At 46.7% G+C, this 11880-nt stretch overlaps 1 protein-coding gene across 5 annotated transcripts in view; it reads left to right on the top strand.

The window, feature by feature from the left end:
- The first annotated feature begins 1671 nt into the window (after positions 1-1671).
- The window catches only part of PATJ (PATJ crumbs cell polarity complex component), a 441042-nt gene continuing 430833 nt past the window's right edge, over positions 1672-11880 (top strand). For 4 of the 5 annotated variants that reach the window (XM_017877225.1, XM_017877223.1, XM_017877224.1 and 1 more), the window contains exon 1: positions 1672-1761. The gene's annotated coding sequence lies outside the window, so the exon portion shown is untranslated. Of the gene's footprint in view, positions 1762-6527; positions 6674-11880 lie in introns of those variants that run through there. The other variant, XM_017877221.1, reaches the window with a different exon arrangement.

The raw sequence follows: 11880 nt of genomic DNA, 5'->3' as shown, positions 1-11880 counted from the left end.
GGAGTCTCGCTCTGTCACCCAGGCTGGAGTGCAGTGGCCGGATCTCAGCTCACTGCAAGCTCCGCCTCCCAGGTTCACGCCATTCTCCTGCCTCAGCCTCCCGAGTAGCTGGGACTAGAGGCGCCCGCCAGGTCGCCCGGCTAGTTTTTTTGTATTTTAGTAGAGACGGGGTTTCACCATGTTAGCCAGGATGGTCTTGATCTCCTGACCTCGTGATCCGCCCGTCTCGGCCTCCCAAAGTGCTGGGATTACAGGCTTGAGCCACCGCGCCCGGCCTATTTATTTATTTATTTGAGACGGAGTCTTGCTCTGTTGCCCAGGCTGGTCTTGAACCCCTGGGCTCAAGTGATCCTCCGACTTCAGCCCCACAGAGTAACTGGGACTACAAGCTCACAGCACCACTCCAGGCTCATTTTTGTTGTTGTTGTTTTTGCATTGCAGTCTCTTTCTGTCACCCAGGCTGGAGTGCAGTGGCAGGATCTCGGCTCACTGCAACCTCTGCCTCCTGGGTTCAAGTGATTCTCCTGCTTTAGCCTTCTGTGTAGAGGGACTACAGGCATCCACCACGCCTGGCTAATTTTTGTATTTTTAGTAGAGATGGGGTTTCATCGTATTAGTCAGGCTGGTCTCGAACTCCTGACCTCAGGTGATCCACCCGCCTGGGCCTTCCAAAGTACTGGAATTAACAAGCGTGAGCCACCGTGCCCGGTCTAAAAGTCTTTATGTTGTAGTTGTTTTGTATCTATTCCTCATCTTCCTGGGGACAAGGATACCATTTTACACATCTTCCCAGAGTCAATCACAGTGTTTAACAATTACTGTATGTACTCTATGAATAAGATACCTGAAGATTGATTCTCTTTATCGTTAATGTGTGGACTGTATCAGGCAAGTAAAACCCCTATCATCAAAAGTCTAAAGTTATTAAAGGGAGTGGAAGAATACCATCGGGGTATATTTTTCTCGAAGGTGTGATACACAAATAAAAGAAAATTAATGTATAGTGAAATCATCACTGTATTTAGAGTCAAAATGCCTTGCCTGTGTTCCAAACTTTGGGCCAGTCCACCTACCTGGTGCACGGTTTCCTCATTAGTTTCTTCAGAGAGTAATTGAGATATTGCATAAGCTAGCACCCAGCATTCGGCAGGCAAATACTGCTGGATTTCTTCCTTCCACTAAATGAGAAGAAAATAATGACTCCCACATTTACACGTTTTAGAATATTTTATTTTGCGTCAGCGGATATAGAAAACGAGGGATGAGAGAACAAGAAAGGAAAGGGGCAAAAAGGCAAGGTGTTAAGCGGATTGACCGAACGCTTTCATTGATATCCTCCCCAATTTCCTGGATCTTGGGTCTCGCTCTCCACGCAGGCCTCCAACCACACCGGTCTGTCCGGATCTCCCTCCCCGTCAGTGCCGGCTGTCCCCACCAAGCGCGGTCCCATCCGCTCCCCCGCTCCCACAGCCCACTTTTCCCAGGCCCTTGGCCATCCCGCGCCCTGCAGGAATTCACCTGCACAGAAACAGCCATGGCAACCGTCCTCCCTCCTTGGAGCCCGCCTCCCGCAGCCCCGGGCTCCCTCCCCCGCCCCCGCGCCACCCCGGCGCCCCGCCCCGGGCGGGGAGAGTCGGGGCGAGGGGAGGGCCTGCCAGGTGAGGCGCGGCCACCCTAGGCCTCTCACTTCCGCCCAGGTGAGGCAGGGCCGACGCTGAGCCCGCCAGACCCTGGCTCCCACCTGCTCCTCCAGCGCACCAGGTAAAGCGTGGGGTCCCGGCTGTGCGGTGCGCACTTGCCCCTGGGGTTCCCCGCGACTGGAGGCCGGCCAGGCGCAGCTCCCTCGCGGGCTTCCCGGGCCTGCCTGCCCTGTGTCCGCGCTCTCCCCGCCCGCCCGCCTGGAGTGGGTGGGAGCCGGAGGAGGAGGGCGCCGCGGGGCGCTCAGAGGGGCCGCGACTGGGATGGGGCGCCTGCTGCGTGCGCCCGCGCTGGCCTGGGAGGCGGGGCGGGGGGGCAGTCCTCCTGCGTCGGGCCCGGGTGACCCCACGGTGGTCCCCGCCCCGCTGCGCAGGGCTCGCCGAGGCCGCGGGCAGGGAGGGGCGCCGCCCCGCCTCCCCAGGCCTTTCAGGCCTCAAATCTCGGCCCACTGGTATTCGGGGGTGGCACGGATCCGATTTTGCGCCCAGATCCGTGCCCATGTTTCGCTCCCAGAGGTGGGCGGAGTCTTTCCCTCCATCGGTGGCCGTGGAAGGAGGGAACGGGGTGAGGGGACAAAGAGGAGGGGGTGCTCAGAGCCGGGCTGAGCGGGCGACTTGGGCTGGGCCGCGTCCCGTAGCGGAGGTTCCCAAACCAGCGGTCAAGCCCTGGGCTCTGCCAGCCTTGCTGCGTAGATGGGGAGGTTCTGTCGGAAAGTGCTTCCAGCCTTAGGGGAAATTCTTGGATTCCTGCTTTTAAATCAAGCTCAGAAAAGCGTTTTCAGATCACTCCCACCCTCTAAAGCGCCCCAGTCGTCCCGTACGCAGGCCGAATTAAGTGAACACCCCTTCACCTGGCACTTTGTCATATTTCCAAGTGACTCTTGCACTTTGGATTCGAGTTTGTTGTTTACTGACTTGCCTCTGCCATTTAGAGGGTGCCCCTTTCAGGGCCTCATTTCTCGACTGCATTTAGGGTCTGGCTATTGGTAGGCGCGCGACAAGTGTTTCTTAAATGACTGAAGAAGCCTTTGGAAACCCTGAAGGACAATGTCGATTCCACTGAGGATGATACTACCACATTCTGGGCTAAATTCCTATTGGCGGCCAATTAATTTGCACACATCTATTTGAAAGAAGTGGAGGCAGGGGCAGCAGTTAAAAACTTAAATCTGTTTGCAGCATTAGAAAATGTTAGGTGAGATTGAGCCTTTTAGCTAAAGTGAATTTTGATGTTTTTAGGGCCCCTAATGGCCTTTAAGATGTTGTTAACAACAACAACAACAACAAAACACTCCAAATATGTTGAATTTATTTGGGAATGAGAAATGAGGATTATAGCCCAAGGGGCACAGCCCTGACAAGCCATATATGCATGTAAGAGGGGGTAGTAAAGGGAAACTTTTATTGGCAAAGTAAGTGCAGATAAGCTGCTTGAAAACAGAGTTTATTGGTTTTGCATACTCAAAGTCAGAGTTGGCCATTGTTGAAGATGCCATTACTGGGCAGGTGTTATGGAGAGCATCTTATCAGGCCTGGCACCCTGCCTCATGCCTGTTATCTCAGCTGCTTAGGAGGCTTAGGCAGGAGGATCGCTTGAGGCCAAGAGTTGGAGACCAGCCTGAGCAACATGGCTGCCTTTACAGAGAAAACTTTTTAAATAGTCAGGTGTGTCGGGAGGTTGAGGCAGGAGAATTGCTTGAGCCCAGGAGATGGAGGCTGCGGTGAGTGGCGTTTGCACCACTACACTCCAGCTTGGGTGACAGAGCAAGAACCCTGCCTCAAAAAAGAAAAAAAAAAAAAAAAAAGGGAAAAAAGATGATCTTATCTTATCTTATCTGAATTACTGCATTCCTAAAGAAAGAATTTCTTAGGGGGTTATTTTAGTTTCTTGAGATGATCTTTATCTCAGACATGCAAGCTTGAGCTTTCTCCCTCATGCTCTTCATCTCTAGTTTGTTTGGGTCTGAGAAAAAGTGATTTTGACCTGGTATCTGCAACTTTCACAAAGATAATAAGAAAGTTAATAAATATGGAAATACTTATGGATAGAACTTAGAACTTATAAAATGAATTCTGAAGAGATTTGCCCTTACTAGTCCAGATCCTATTAGGGGTAAGAGGAAAAACAAACTTTTTCCTCTGCTCTCACACCATTACAATCAACACTGAAGATTTCTGTGGCCAAATAAATGTGTGGGGCAATCAGTTCTGCATCAAACAATAGCTGAGCATCTTTCCAGTTCGGATTCTTTTTTTTTTTTTTTTTTTTTTTTTGGCGAGTCTCGCTCTGTTCGCCCGGGACTGGAGTGCAGTGGCCAGATCTCAGCTCACTGCAAGCTCCGCCTCCCCGGGTTTACGCCATTCTCCTGCCTCAGCTCCCGAGGATAGCTGGGACTACAGGCCCGCCACTTCGCCCGGGCTAGTTTTTGGTATTTTTAGTAGAGACGGGTTCACCGTGTTAGGCCAAGGGATGTCTCGATCTCCCTGACCTCGTGATCCGCCCGTCTCGGACCCCCAACGGCCTCCCAAAGTGCTGGGATTACAGGCTTGAGCCACCGCGCCCGGCCCTCCAGTTCGATTCTGATACTGTCTACCTGGGGATAGTGTCAGATCCCATAGGACTGCCCCCACTTCTGATGCCAATCACAAGTCCTAGATTGTTTTACCCTGGCTTCTGACTAACCACCTATAAATTGGGAATCCCATAACCCCCTCCTCTGGTTTGGTTAATTTGCTAGAGCAGCTCACGGAACTCAAGAAAACACTTATTTAGGTTTATTACTAGTTTATTATTAAGAATATTACAGAGGATACAAGAGGAAGAGATGCATAGCGTGAGGTATGAGAAGGGGCATACCACACTCCAGGAACCTCCATGTATTCAGATATTGAGAAGCTCTCCCTACCCCATTTTCTTGGGCTTTTTATGGAGACTTCACTGGGTAGACATAATTGAAACATGGAGTAGGGGAAACCCAGCAATGCCTATCTGTTCAGATTTTTCTTGGCCTCTCTCTGTAGCATTCCTTCCTCCAGGATATGGGCAGGACCCTTTCTTATGGGGGTCTTATGACCTACAGTCAGACAAGGGAGGTCAGATAATTTTTTAAAATATGTATTTATTTATTTATTTAGAGACAGAGTCTTGCTCTGCTGCCCAGGCTGGAGTGTAGTGTCGTGATCTCAGCTCACTGCAACCTCCGCCTGCCGGGTTCAAGTGATTCTCCTGCCTCAGACTCCTGGGTAGCTGGGATTATAGGCCTGTGCCACCGTGCCTGGCTAATTTTTGTATTTTTAGTAGAGACAGGGTTTTACCATATTGGCCAGGCTGGTCTTGAACTCCTGACCTCAAGTGATCCACCTGTCTTGGCCTCCCAAAGTGCTGGGATTACAGGCGTCAGTCACTGCACCTAGCCAAAATTATTTTTATTTTAATTAATTAATTAATTTAGAGACAGAGTCTTGCTCTGTTGCCCAGGCTGGAGTGCAATGGTGCTATCTTGGTTCACTGCAACTTCCACCTCCCAGGATCAAGTGCTTCTCCTGCCTCAGCTTCCCAAGTAGCTTGGATTACAGGTGCCTGCCACCACGCCTGGCTAATTTTTGTATTTTTAGTAGAGATGGGGTTTCACCATGCTGGCCAGGCTGGTCTCGAACTCCTGACCTCAGGCGATCCACCTGCCTTGGACTCCCAAAGTGCTGGGATTACAGGCGTGAGCCACCAGACCTGGCAATTATTTTTATTTTTAAAAATTTTATTCATTTTATTTATTTATTTTTGAGACAGAGCCTTACTCTGTTGCTCAGGCTGAAGTGCAGTACTGCCATCTCCACTCACTGCAACCTTCACCTCCTTTGGTTCAAGCGATTCTCCTGGCTCAGCCTCACAACTATGTGGGGCGTGCGCCCCATGACCAGATAATTTTTTTTTTTTTTTTTGTATTTTTAGTAGAGACAGGGTTTTGCCATGTTGGCCAGGCTGGTCTCGGACTTCTGACTTCAGGAGATCTGCCGACTAGGCCTCCCAAAGTGCCGGGATTACAGATGTGAGCCATCACGCCTGGCCTCTTTTAAAAAATTTTTAGTAGAGACTGGGTCTTGCTATATTGCTCAGGCTGGTCTCGAGCTCCTGGTCCCAAGCTGTCCTCCCGACTTGGCCTGTGAAAGTGTTAGACTTACAGGTGTGAACCACCCTTCCAGCCCAGAGAATTTCTTTACAGCCAGCTTCAAGATGGAAAAGCAGGGGAAGATTAGAGTCCTGCCTTGGGGAGAAAAAGGAGCAGATGAAAGGAGGGGCAGGAGAGTGTCAGAGAGATTGCTGTTTTCTGAGGACTGCTTCTGAGACCTAAAGCGCCCCACCAGTGTAACAAAAGACTGTAACAAGAGTCATGGGAGTTATGAGCCAGGAACCACAGATGAAAACCAATATACAATATCACAAGGAGGTCACATAAAATGGGTTTCCCATCAGAAAAATAGTTGTGTTTAAAGCTGAATAGAAATTGTATTAAGCTCTCTTCTGCATTTAATGAAACCGTAATAAGTTTAAGCCATGCATTAATATTTCTGTAACTATAAAGCTAACATATTCCTTGTAGAAAAATCGGAGAAAATTTTCAAAAAAGAAACTAAAAGTACACAAACTATCTACTATTGAGAGGTAACCACTAATAACATTAGGATGTATTTTCTTTCAGATTGCATTTTTAAAGTTAAAGAGAAAAATCTGTATATATGTTCTCATAGTGAATTCGCATTTAGAACCTTGTGATTCTGAGACAGTGGCTCAGCATTTTCTAGTTCTTACAATTGCATTTTTACTTAACAGCATTTAATCATTATCCTTACACTGAACCGCCAGCAGTCTGAATTTACTTGCTTTGTTAAAGTTTAACAAGAATACATTAGGTTGGGGAAGCCAAAGTGGGATTTAATTTGTTCACTTAAGACTTTGCTCCCCTTGGTGAGCCAACTTGGTAAGTTTTTTGAGAAACGGGACCGATCTGCCTTGGCATTTCCATGACCATTGCTATGTTTTTTTCCTTAGGGTTTTGTGTAGATTTGGATGCCTTTTTTAAAGCCCTTATTTTAGGTTCTGGTGCAAATGGGGAGAAGTTTAGTGCCTGTCGATACCCTTCCTTTTAAGTCAGTGGGATAGATCGATGCTGAAGATGTGGAGCTCACTTATTTTTTGTGTTTGTACAGCTGTCCAGCCAGTAAAGTTTGGAGACAGGGAATTGGGTCCACTTACCATGTAATGCTTGACTAGTCATTTAATTCTGGTCCTCCAGAATCTGGTCCCATTTGCAAATGGTCTGCCTTATAGAGATTTGGCGAGGTTGAAAGAAAATAATGTTCAAGAATGTGTCTCGTAATCTGTAAGCTATTATTCTCCTGCTTTTCGTTCCTCCCTTATGTTTAATTCCAGTAAAATTATGGAGTTGTGATCTTTTTATTGGGAAGAACTCAAGTTTGTGAGTGCTCTTACTCAGATAGTTACTTTGAGAAAAGGCATAGAGACCATATGAGCTAAATTGATAAAGAATTCTTTTCTAAAAACACGGTGGAGGAAGAAAAAACAAAAACAAAACAAGAATCTTTCTGAAAAGGTATAGATTAAAACTTTACTACAGTAAGCCACTCTCACATAAGGGCATGGGCCACTTTATATTGGGTTACTTAGGATTGAAATGTGCTGTAAATGCACAATACACACAATATTTTGAACAGATGTCTTGTAAAGGAAACTAAAATATCTTATTTTTATTATTTGAGACAGAGTTTCACTCTGTTGCAAAGGCTGGAGCCGCCTCCTGGGTTCAAGTGATTCTCGTGCCTCAGTCTCCCAAGTAGCTGGGATTACAGGCGTGTGCCACCATGCCCTGCTAATTTTTGCATTTTTAGTAGAAATGGGGTTTCACCATGTTGCTTAGGATGGTCTCAAACTTCTGACCTTGTGATACACCCACCTCAGCCTCCCAAAGTGCTGGAATTACAAGCATGAGCCACTGATCTGAATATGTTTATTCTTAAGAGGGTTTAGTTTACCAAAGCAGTTACACTCTTATGTGTATAATGCCTTTTATTATTATTATTATTTTTTTTGAGACGAGTCTTGCTCTGTTGCCCATGCTGGAGTGCAGTGGCTTGATCTCTGCTCACTCCAACCTCTGCCTCCCAGGTTTAAGCCATTCTCCTGCCTCAGCCTCCTGAGTAGCTGGAACTGCAGGCATGCACCACCATGTCTGGCTAATTTTTTGTATTTTTAGTACAGATGGGGTTTCACCATGTTGGCCAGGCTGGTCTTGAACTTCTGACCTCAAGCGATCCACCTACCTCAGCCCCGCAAAGTGCTATGATTACAGGCGTGAGCCACCGCACCTGGCTATGTAAATGGATTAATACTCCAAGTTATAGGTCCTCTATAACCTCCTCCCTTGTACTCACTACAATGGTGAAACATTTTATTTTTTAGTCTTCTCAAAACTAACTTACTGATTACACACTAAAATCTCTGCTACAATAATTTAATTATTAGCTTTTGCAGTGCCATGATCATGGTTCACTAGCCCTGACCTCCTGGTCGCGAGGGTTCCTCCCACCTCAGCCTGGACTACAGGCATGCACTACCATGCTCAGCTAGTTTTAGTTTTTGTAGAGATGGAGTTTTGCCGTGTTTTAAATCATTTTGATTGAAAAGAGATGCTAATAGTAGCTATCATTTGTTGCATGTGTACCGTGTGCTAGGCCAAATGCTCTAAATTATGCTCTTTAGTCTTTTCAACATACATATGAAGTAATTTTTTTTCTTTTTTTCCCCTGAGATGGAGTCTCGCCCTGTCACCCAGGCTGGAATGCTGTGGCGCCATCTTGGCTCACTGCAACCTGTATCTCCTGGGTTCAAGCAATTCTCCTGCCTCAGCCTCCCAAGTAGCTGGGATTCAGGTGCCCAACACCATGCCCAGCTAGCTAGCTTGCTTGCTTGCTTGCTTGCTTGCTTGCTTTCTCTCTCTCTCTCTCTCTCTCTCTCTCTCTCTCTCTTTCTTTCTTTCTTTCTTTCTTTCTTTTAATTTAAACAGAATTTCGCTCTTGTTGCATTTTTAGTAGAGATGGGTTTCACCATGTTGGCCAGGCTGGTCTCGAACTCCTGACCTCGTGATTCCCCCACCTCAGCCTCCAAAAGTGCTGGGATTACAGGCGTGAGCCACCGTGCCCAGGCATGAAGTAATTTTTATTAACTCGCTTTTACAAACAAGGGGACTGAGGTGTAGGGAGATTTAAACAATTGGCCCACAGAGATTTCAAAGCTCATAGGCTATAGAATTTCCCGTATTTCGATAACTGGCTATTGAATCGGCTGGCAAAAAGTTGATTATTGAAGTAGACATTTAGTTCTAATCCTGTTTTTATGTTAGTGACCAATAGGAAATGATCTAAATTCTCACCAACAGGAGATTGGGTGAAGAAAGTATGTATTCCTACTGTCGAAATGTTACTTAGTTGTTACAGTGGCTGAGGAGGAACTGCTTATATCATCATGAGTAACACCCCCAACCCCAGCCTGGTTTTTTTTTTTTTGGAGACAGGGTCTCACTCTGTCGCCCAGGCTGTGGAGTGCAGTGGTGTGATCATGCCTCACTGCAGCCTAGACATCCTGGGCTCAATTGATCCTCCTACCTCAGCCTCCCAAGTAGCTGGGAGTACAGGTGTGTGCCACCACATCTGGCTAATTTTTAAATTTTTTGTCAAGATGGGGTCTGGCCATGTTGCCCAGGCTGGTCTCAAACTGTGGCTCAAGTGATCTGCTTGCCTTGGCCTCCCAAAGTGCTGGGATAACAGATGAATAAATCTTACAAATGTAAAGTTGACCTTAAAATAGCAAGTTGCTGAAGAATAAGTATACAGTATGATGTAATTTATATAAAGTTTAAAAATCTGCTGAACAATAATATTGTAAACCAGGACAATGTGTGTTTTAAGAATTTCACATTTGAATTTTGTCTATATTGATTGCTTGCATTTGGGAAGCTGCCTCATAGTTCAAAGAAGTTAATGGAACCACTGTGAGATTAACATTCTCTAATGTAGGTTGCACTCTTAGAACCAAAGCAGACCAAGGTCCTACCCTTGCTTTGACCCTCTGCACGCCTTGCTTGCTTTGGTGGATAGCTTTTAGGCCTGGGTCTGTGGGCTTTCAGGGACAGGTCAGTTTCATTTCACTTTAGCTTCCATTATTAATAATTAGTAAACGTGGCTTTGACAATAGGGGTTGGTGGGCAGGGCTTCTGCCTGGTCTCCCTTAGGGTTATTTTCTGGAGCTTTTTTTTTGAGATGGAGTTTCACTACTTTTGCCCAGCCTGGAGTGCAATGGTATGATCTCGGCTTACCACTCCACCTCCTGGGTTCAGGCGATTCTCCTGTTACTGCTGCTACTGAGTAGCTGGGATTACAGGCGCCCATGACCACGCCTGGCAAATATTTTTGTATTTTTAGTAGAGACGGGTTTCTCGATGTTGGTCAGGCTGGTCTTGAACTCCGAACCTCAGGTGTTCCGCCCTCATCGGCCTCCCAAAGTGCTGGGATACAGGCATGAGCCACAGCGCTGGGCCCGTTTTTTGGAGCTTCTAATGAAGTTCCAGGACATAGTGTGGTAGAAGAGGGAGATGAGTTAAGTGAATGTTGAAGGTCAGGTTGTAAATGTTCCCTTCATTTAAAATGTGAAGTCGTCTCTCATTTTTAAAGTAGTTATCTACTAAACGGTCACTAACAGTGGAACCCCTTCCCCATGAAATTAACTCTCTCCAATGGCATCTATGTTTCCTTGCTTTGTTTTTACCTTTTTTCATAGCATCCCTTTCCCTTTTTTATTTTATTTTACCTTTTTTTTTTTTTGAGATGGAGGCTCACTCTGTTGCCCAGGCTGGAGTGCAGTGGTGTGATCTCCACTCACTGCTTCCTGTGTCTCATGGATTCAAGTGATTCTCCTGCCTCAGCCTCCCAAATAGCTGGGATTACAGGTGTGCACCATGACACCTGGCTAATTTTTGTATTTTTAGTGGAGACGGGGTTTCACCATGTTAGCCAGGCTGGTCTCAAACTCCTGGCCTCAAGTGATCCACCTGCCTTGGCCTTCCAGAGTGCTGGGAATACAGGCGTGAGCCACCATGCCCGACTCCTGATATGAGCATAATTTCTGGGGAGAAATTGGGAGTGCACAGTCTGCAGTATGGGTAAAATTGAACAGCATTTTTGAGGTGGAAACGAATCATTAGTGAATAGTATGAATGCCCAGGTCTTGTTAATGGGGACTGGCTACATGATCAGAGACCTCTAAGTGTGAAAATTGCCCAGATTTTGTCATTGTTGCTCGTTGGAGAAAGCTGCTACCAACCAGAATACAGAAGCCTACCACAGACAGGGTGTGGTGTCTCTAGCCTGTAATTTCAGCACTTTAGGAGGCTGAGGCAGGTGGAACATCTGAAGTTTATTTCATTGAACTTCTTGAACAGGAGTTCAAGACCAGCCTGATCAACATGGGGAAAGCCCGCCTTTACTAAAAATACAAAAACTAGCCAGGTGTGGTGGTGCATACCTGTAGTCTCAGCTACTAGGGAGGCTGAGGCAGGAGGATTGCTTGAACCCGGGAGGTGGAGGTTACAGTGAGCCAAGATCGCACCACTGCACTCCAGCCTGGGCAACAGAGTGAGACCCTATCTCAAAAAAAAAAAAAAAGGCTGGGTGTGGTGGCTCACACCTGTAATTCCAGCACTTTGGGAGGCCGAGGCAGGTGAATCACCTGAAGTTGGGAGTTTGAGACCAGCCTGACCAACATGGGAAAACCCCATCTCTACTAAAAATACAAAATTAGCCAGGCGTGGTGACTCATACCTGTAATCCCAGCTACTCGGGAAGTTGAGGCAGGAGAATTGCCTGAATCTGGGAGGCAGAGGTTGCAGTGAGCCAAGATCGCGCCATTGCACTCCAGCCTGGGCAACAAGAGCAAAACTCCATCTCACAAACTAAAAATAATAAAAGAAGGCTACCATATAACAGTTTAACTTTGTTCCTACAAAAGTGGCCAAGTTATGGGCAGAGTATTGATATACATTGGTTAACTTTGAATAGTTTAATGAGAAAATTAGTGTGAGTTAACTGAATTATTCTGAAAAACTGACTCTGTTTT

The sequence above is a fragment of the Rhinopithecus bieti genome, unplaced genomic scaffold, assembly GCF_001698545.2.
Source record: "Rhinopithecus bieti isolate Rb0 unplaced genomic scaffold, ASM169854v2 scaffold_6380, whole genome shotgun sequence".
Classification (NCBI taxonomy): domain Eukaryota; kingdom Metazoa; phylum Chordata; class Mammalia; order Primates; family Cercopithecidae; genus Rhinopithecus; species Rhinopithecus bieti.
Note: the sequence above shows the minus strand (reverse complement) of the source record. Positions and strands in the feature narration are given on the sequence as shown.